Genomic DNA, 8,499 nt, shown 5'->3' with positions numbered 1-8,499 from the left:
AAGCATATGGCCCACCGATATACAACTGAAGGGTCTCATGACTAAGGTTTTATTAGACGGTAATAAATGACCTTTTCCCAACAATAGCTAGCCCCCTCCAGGTCCTGGAAAATTTCCTTCCAAATTCCTTAGAGTCTTAGGCTATCCCTAACCCCCTCCCAACTTGAAACTATGTAATGGGCCACTCCTCATGACCCGGTGCAGCTCTTTCTGCCCACGGGTCCTGTCCCTGTGCTTTAATAAAATCACCTTTTTGCACAAAAGACGTCTCAAGAATTCTTTCTTGGCCGTGGGCTTCGAACCCTAACGTCTTTCGTACATCAATTATACCTCCCAGTTACAGTGCAGAGAGAGCGTGAATACTGCAATAAACCCTGAGAACTCCACGGGGGCCCAAGGGCCTGTAGCATTCTCGAATTTTCCTTTTCTGGACCCTACTCAGCTCTCCCACCCCCTTGCTACAACCACGCACAATACTTGGTTGTATATCTCCAGATCTTTCTAATATGGGCATGAAAAGACATATATACTTTTTGATATTTATTATAAAAAAGGGATTATCAATATATTCCCTTACATACTTTCATTTCCATTTAAAATATGATAAACACAGTCCCAGATCTGTCTGCGCCTCTGGATCCTGTTACTTTTTTTCAGCTCTGGACTATCCTGGGGAACAAATGGCAGCAACAAAGGACTCTTTCTCCCCTTTGTTAATGGTTATGTAAGCAGAAAGAATTAGGGGTCCCTGGAAAAAGAAAGATGAGACATAGCACCTTGACATAAGAAAGGTCCTTTTAGGTCCCTGGCCATCTTGTGATCTCTGTCTGACAGGCACTACTTGCCCAAAACACATTTCTTACAGAACTTCCCGGAATATGTTGAAACCGCAGAAGAACAGGCCTCATTAGTTAATAATCTTAAGGGAACAAAAGAAAGGAAGAGCAAGCAGGTACCATCAGGCCAGGAGATAGCCTAGTCACTTCAAGGACGATAAAGCAGCGGTACAGTTCCCTGCGCTGCTTCCAAAGCAGTCTGAGCAGAAGACTCTCGGGTTTCCTCGGCAGCACCTAAGCCCTCTGAGCGCCTGGACACCGGAGCCGCTGGAGCAGGAGGATGGATGGTGTCAACCCTTGCAGGCCTCGTGACTTCAATCTATGAAGACCTGGGCTCTGTCACCTTAAGATGACTTTTATCCCAATTCCATGCCGAGATCCTCATCGTGCAAGCCCTTCATGAATTTCCATGCACGCTTAGATTAGATCTTGCCCAGTTTTGTTGTTCCAGGAGACGCTGCTCTGGGAAAGATCCCCGGTTACTCCTTTCCTTGTTGCAAGTAAAACCCTCCTTTCACCTAGTCTTTGCCTTAATTGTATGTTGGTTTAACATCCACCCAGAGGCGAACCCAGTTTGGGGTAATAGTTACTTGTCTGTGACTCTGTCGCTCCTGCTAAAGGGTCTCTGAAAAGCCACCATGCTGGTTAAGAGCGTGAAGGAAAGAAATGCCAGCTCCATGTGTGGGAAGGTCATCAGGCACAGGCCAAGGGCAAAGAGGGGCTGGACCTCATCCCAGCACAGCCATGCTGTCTTGCTGAGATTCCAGGGGAGCTCCCCAGTTTACCATCTCAGTCTGGGAGCTGCTGTTGTGGGCTCAGGGCTCTGCTAGGTGCCCTGGGGGTCAGATGGGAGTAAATCCTGTGGCCCTTGCTCTTGCAGACTGTACATTGCTGGGCGGCGCGTGCACACATGCACACACACACACACACACACACACACACACACACACAGATCGCAGCAGAGCTGCACCAGTGTCGGGGCCAGAAGACGAATTCTTCAATAGATAGGATGTAATGGTGATAAAGCATTTGGGAAGTAGGGTAGCTGAATCCTTCCCTCCCTTGTTAAGCTAATATAAATTCCAGGTGGATCAGGATTTACATGTAAAATAGATAAAATCTTAACAGTGTTAGAAAAAACACAAAGCATTTGTGTCATAGGTTATAATCATGGAACAGAACACTTACCGCAAGCAGGGCAGGAATCCCAGACGCCACAAAGGAAAAGAGTGAAACACTGGATCTCGTAAAAAAATTAAAACTTCTGTAAGAAAAGAAAAGCCAACCATAAACAAAATGAAAAGGCATTTTGCAGCACATGTGGCAGACTAATTTCTCTAATAAAAATGCAAAGAGGCCTACAGGACAGGAGAAAAGCTCCCTCCCACCCCAAATAAGCAGGCTTCACTAAAGAGAAAGTGCAAATTGCCAATAAATACTTGACAGGTGCTAAAAACCAGACATAGAATAGAGCAGTATCGGGTGACTTTCTGCCTCATAGAGTGGTAAATATTGTTACAGATTTCTACTTCCAGTGTCATGATGAAGTAGGGGGTTTTGATGGCAGTGTAGACTAGAACAATTCTGTAGAGGGAAAGTCAGTGATAATCACCAGTTTGAAATATCCATACACTTGGGTCAGCAATTCCACTTCCAGAAACACCTGCACAACGAGACCAACATGCACACATGAAGACAGTTGCCCAGAGATGGCATTCATCATAGGTGCTGTTGTAAGAGGCCTCCTGCAAGTCAGGTTCTGTGTACAGTGCTTTCTCATTAAATTCTCACAACCACCAAATCAACACACTATTGTTAATGTTCATTTTTCAAATGATAGAACTGAGAAAAACATGTTCCAAGTCATTCCATTTGTGAGAAGCAAATCTTGGTCAGGGTTGCTCAAAATCACATGTTGTGGCCCTATGTCATTTGCAAAAGCAAAAACTGGATGGGTCCAGTTTCATTAACAAGAGGTAGGCGGGATAAATGATGCTTCATCCAGACAAAGTAGCAGCGCCCAGCCACAGAACAGAATGGGGTAGGTTTGTATGTGCTGGAAAAGTCAACAAGACACATGAAGCAAAAAGAAGAGCAAGCTTTTGAAAATAGTTGTGGGGAGCCTAGGTGGCTTAGTCAGTTAAGCAGTCGACTCTTGGTTTCAGCTCAGGTCATGATCTCAGGGTGGTAGGATCGAGCCCCGCATCAGGCTCCACGCTCAGCAGAGAGTCTGCTTGAGGTTCTATCTCATCCCTCTCCCCTTGCCCCTCCCCCTCCTTGCTTACTCATGTGCACGTGCTCTCTCTCTCTCTCTCTAAAATAGAAATAAATCTTTAAAATAAAGTAAAATAAAAATAGTTGTTATAATTCTATTGTTTAAAAAATAATAAGGAACTAGGAAATGTAATGAACTCTGCATGCCTTACAATATTTATTTATTTATTTTTTATTTATTTTTATTTTTTTTTATTATTAACATGTAATGTATTATTTGTTTCAGGGGTACAGGTCTGTGTTTCATCAGTCTTACACAACATACAGTGCTCACCACAACACATACCCTCCCCAATGTCCATCACCCAACCACCCCATCCCACCCACCCCACTCCACTCCAGTAACCCTCAGTTTGTTTCCTGAGATTAAGAGTCTCTTATGGTTTGTCTCCCTCTCTGGTTTCATCTTGTTTCTTTTTTCCTCTCTTCCCCTATAAGCCTCTGTCTTGTTTTTCTTTTTTTTCTTTTTTTTTTTTTTTTATAAATTGGATTGTTTACTTCTTTTTTTTTTTTTTTAAGATTTTATTTATTTATTCGACAGAGATAGAGACAGCCAGCGAGAGAGGGAACACAAGCAGGGGGAGTGGGAGAGGAAGAAGCAGGCTCCCAGCAGAGGAGCCTGATGTGGGGCTCGATCCCATAACGCTGGGATCACGCCCTGAGCCGAAGGCAGACGCTTAACCACTGTGCCACCCAGGCGCCCCTCTGTCTTGTTTTTCAACTTCCACATATCAGTGAGATCATATAATTGTCTTTCTCTGATTGACTTATTTTGCTTAGCATAATACCCTCTAGTTCCACCCACGTCCTTGCAAATGGCAAGATTTCATTTTTTGATGGCTGCATAATATTCCATTATATATATCACATCTTTTTTATCCATTCATCTGTCGATGGACATCTGGGCTCTTTCCACAGTTTGGCTGTTGTGGACATTGCTGCTATGAACATTGGGTTGCAGGTGCCCCTTTGGACCACTGCATTTGTATCTTTGGGGTCAATACCCAGTACTGCAATTGCTGGGGTCATAGGGTAGCTCTCTTTTCAACTTTTTGAGGAACCTCTGTACTGTTTTCCAGAATGGCTGCACCAGCTTGCATTCCCATCAACAGTGTAAGAGGGTTCCCATTTCTCCGCATCCTCGCCAACATCTGTCATTTCCTAACTTGTTAATTTTAGCTATTCTTCCTGGTGTGAGGTGGTATCTCATTGTGGTTTATTTGTATTTCCCTGATGCTGAGTGATGTGGAGCACTTGTTCATGTTTCTGTTGGCCATTTGGATGTCTTCTTTGCAGGAATGTCTGTTCGTGTCTTCTGCCCATTTCTTGATTGGATTATTTGTTCTTTGGGTGTTGAGTTTGATAAGTTCTTTCTAGATTTTGGATACTAGCCCTTTATCTGGTATGTCATTTACAAATATCTTCTCCCATTCTGTCCGTTGTCTTTTGGTTTTGTTGACTGTTTCCTTTGCTGTGCAGCAGCTTTAAAAGATAAATCTTGATGAAGTCCCAGTGGTTTATTTTTGCCTTTGTTTCCCTTGCCTTTGGCAATGTATCTAGGAAAAAGTTGCTGTGGCTGAGGTCAAAGAGGTTGCTGCCTGTGTTCTCCTCAACGATTTTGATGGATTCCTGTCTCATCTTTAGGTCTTTCATCCATTTTGAGTCTATTTTTGTGTACGGTGTAAGGAAATGGTCCAGTTTCATTCTGCATGTGGTTTCCAATTTTCCCAACATTTGTTGAAGAGACTGTCTTTTTTCCATTGGATATTCTTTCCTGCTTTGTTGAAGATTAGTTGACCATAGAGTCGTGGGTCTGTTTCTGAGTTCTCTATTCTGTTCCACTGATCTACTGTCTGTTTCTGTGACAGCACCTGCCTTACAATCTTTTAAACTTTTTATTTGGAAATGATTTTGAACTTTTAGGATAGTGGTAAGTCCCTCTGCCTCCTACCTCTGTGCTCTAAGCCAAGGCCTTTCTCCATCTTCCCAGTGGTCTCACAGGAGGGGATGAGATCCTCTGGATGAGACTGATCTCTCTCTCTCTCTCTCTCTCTGGTGCTGCCAGTTCAGACCCACTGGCTCAGCCTCCCCCACCACTACTGGGCAGCTACCTCCTTCCATCCAGCAAGAGCCCAGATCCTGAAGACCAACCTGCACCCTCACTGGCTCCCCCTCCTCACTCAATCTCCCTCTTCCACTTGCTGCTGCCATTGGGCTCCTATCCCACACTCCGATGAACATTCTTGGACAGAATAGCCCATGATCTCCTACTTCCAAATTCTTCTGTGAGCATTCCCTTGACTACTTTCCTCCCTGACTCCCCAGCTTCCTGTTGTCCCTTCTAGCTGCCTTAGATTCTTTAGCCAACTGGCTGACCAAGACCACTGATTTCCCTCCCTGAGGTCCTTCTCCTTGGCCTATTCTGCAAGCATTGGTGCTCTATAGCCCACCCCTTCGATTGCCTTTGTTGTGATTTTTTTAAAGTCCAAGCAGAGGTTTCCGCATGGCTATATCTACTGCCTTGTTTTGATTTATAGTAATGAACTTGCTTCCATAAATGGGAATCTTTGCAAAAGTTTATCTAGGAACAATACAAAAAATATTGCTATTATTTTTGTTGCAACACAATAATTTTGTATCATGCATTTCCATCTACACAGAACATGGATTTTTTAAATATTAAAACATGAAAATACAGTAAAATGCAAAGCCATGACTTGTGGTCCCTCCCCTTCATCACCCATGAGCTAAGTCTAACCCTACAGCCTCTTCCCACTTCCCCAACCCAGCTCTCTTTCTGCTCTCTCCTTTCCACCCGGACACATAGCTGAGTTCACCAAACCACCCTTCTCCTGGCATGTCTTACTATTCCTTTACATGCCCCCTTTTTCTCACTTGCTTACTCTACCAAGTACATCTCTAGACCCATCATGGTCTCCAGTTACCTCCTCACCTCTAGAAGACTCAGCTCAAGCTTCATGTTGTGTATGAAAATACATCTGCCCTTCCACCCTCCCTCCAAGGCCCAAGTAGAAGGGACTGCTCTGCCCTTTGGGTCCCCACTGCTCCATGTCAGAACCTCCCTGTCATCAGACCAGGACTGATCAGACAGACATTATTGCAGTTACCTGTTTAGATGCGTGTTGTCCCCACCCAGATGTAAGACCAGGCACAGATACTTGAGTGAGGCTTCTGCTGGAGTGGCCCACAGTAGATGCTTAAAATGTATCTTTTAATAAGTGCAGGAATGGGCATCAGCAGTAAGCAATCCACTAACAGTGCTTTTTGGGTGCTTCCTCTCCCATTTGCTAGCTTGCCTTCTGCCCGGCTTTGTCTGTTGCTGACACCTGCATGTTCAGTCCCAAGCATCAGTGGATAGCCAAACACTGGCTGCTTGGCCACATCCACCTCTCTCACCCCTTCTCATAAACTACTGTATTTTCACATCCTGTCTAGGGCCTTGTGACTCTTTTCCAAAATAAATGCAGGCCACCCTGTCTGGTTGTGTGGGCTCTCGCTCAGTTTTGGGAAGAGGGTGAAGGAAAAGTTGCTGAATAAGGATCACAGATTCTATGGATTAATCAGGACCAAGAGGTTGATGGCGTGGGGGTTAGACTCTGAGCAATGATGGGGAGACAGGAGTCAAACATCCTCAGGCCCATCACACATAGCCTTGCAAGTGGTCTTTGTGTCCATGGGTAGCTAGCTGGCTCTGGCCTTCAGTGACAAGTGCTCCATCCGTGATCCCCTTCCCTCTGCCTGTGGCATTGCACACATTTCCTCACATGCAACATACAGGTACACCCATGAAAATGGAAAAGAGCTGGATTTCTGAGTGCGACAGTGAGTTGGCCTGATCTAAGTCATGAGTTACAACTTCAATTCCTTTTCGACCCTCACAGAACATCGGGGAAGGAGCTGGTGCGCCTTAGTGAGTGTCTCTCCACAGCTTCAGTTCTGACTTGGAAGGTCAGGAGCTTGCCGGAGGGAGCAGAAAGGACTGGTCTAGAGCAGGGAAGGACCAAAGGGGTTTTTAGTCAGACACATGACATTTTCTCTGGATTATACAGAGTTATCTGAGTCAGCACAGAGATGCACAGTATAGGCAACGAGCAGCAGACTGAGAAGGTGTCAGTCTCTGATTTTAGGACAAAGAAGTTGGCTTTATCTTCCCAAGATGGCTGCTTCTTGAGCTAATCTCTCTCTAACCCTCCTCTCTTTCTAAAGCTCCATTTCTTTGAAAGAGCATGTTGGGATGTGCAGAGCGATGACCATGTAAGAGGAGGCGGGCTGGGTAATCTCTCTGTAGTGTTAGACCATGTGGGCTGTGACCATAAGGCAGAGGGGCCAGAGCAGCTGTGCCAGAGTGCTGGGCTTGACCTCTTCTGAACTTTGCCAAGAATGGGCAAGGGAGTGGAAGTTTATGGATTCATAATTTTTTTTTTTAAATCGCTGTAAAACTATGAGCTTCGGCTATGGAAACAGCCCACTGTATAACTCACTGGGCTCCTCTGATCCTGGATGTGGTGGGTAGAGACACTGACCACAGTGGCTTAGCTGTCTTCTCTCACTTACCAACATTATTCTATTCCATTTTATTTCTTTTATTCTGTTCTAGAATAAAGTGTTTGCTTTGGTTTGTCAGAATGTTAAATACTTTCATCTCTCTGAAATCTTTCAAATACAAAAAATTATATTAGAACAGGGCCACCCTTGGGGTGTGTGAGCCTTGACAAATTGGTGTGTGTGTGTGTGTGTGTGTGTGTGTGTGTGTGTGCGTGTTCTGTCTACGAAAACAATTTGGTAACAAAATGTCAGAACATGGATAGGTGAGAATTGATGAGTACATGGGCTCCATGAGAACTCAAGCTCAAGGCTTGAGTGGTTCAAGACCTAAACTTACCCACTACTCTGTGTCTGACTTGAGTGACAGTCACTCAACATTAGGCTATCAGCACCAACTGGTGGCCTATTTCACAGAATTCCACAAAAGAAATACCATACCAGCCAATGAAAGCTATCTGTTCTCTGGTCACTCTCCTGGAACCAGGACCCAGCCACAGGGCCAGGCAGGGATGATGCATACACGTGAGTCCTGGAGTTCCTTGGGGTATCTGGTCACCCCTGAGGGGAACAGTGGCCAGGGATTGGAGAGCACCTGTGGCACCCTGCTGCAATGGCACTGTAGGCTCCAGCTGGTCCCAGCCAACAGAAGGGGTCTCAGAAAATTTTGAGGAAGACACTTCAATGCACAGGGCTTCCAGAGGCACAAGGCTGACCCAGGGGTCCCATTTGCCTGGGTCTAAGAATTGTACTGTATCTGCGTTTTTCTTTCCACTCAAAAATTCTAATTCTGATTACAAAAAAATCATACCTGTGTGTTATAGAA

Source organism: Ursus arctos, unplaced genomic scaffold (genome assembly GCF_023065955.2).
Source record: "Ursus arctos isolate Adak ecotype North America unplaced genomic scaffold, UrsArc2.0 scaffold_2, whole genome shotgun sequence".
In the NCBI taxonomy this organism is placed as follows: Eukaryota; Metazoa; Chordata; class Mammalia; order Carnivora; family Ursidae; genus Ursus; species Ursus arctos.
This window is presented reverse-complemented; position numbering follows the sequence as displayed.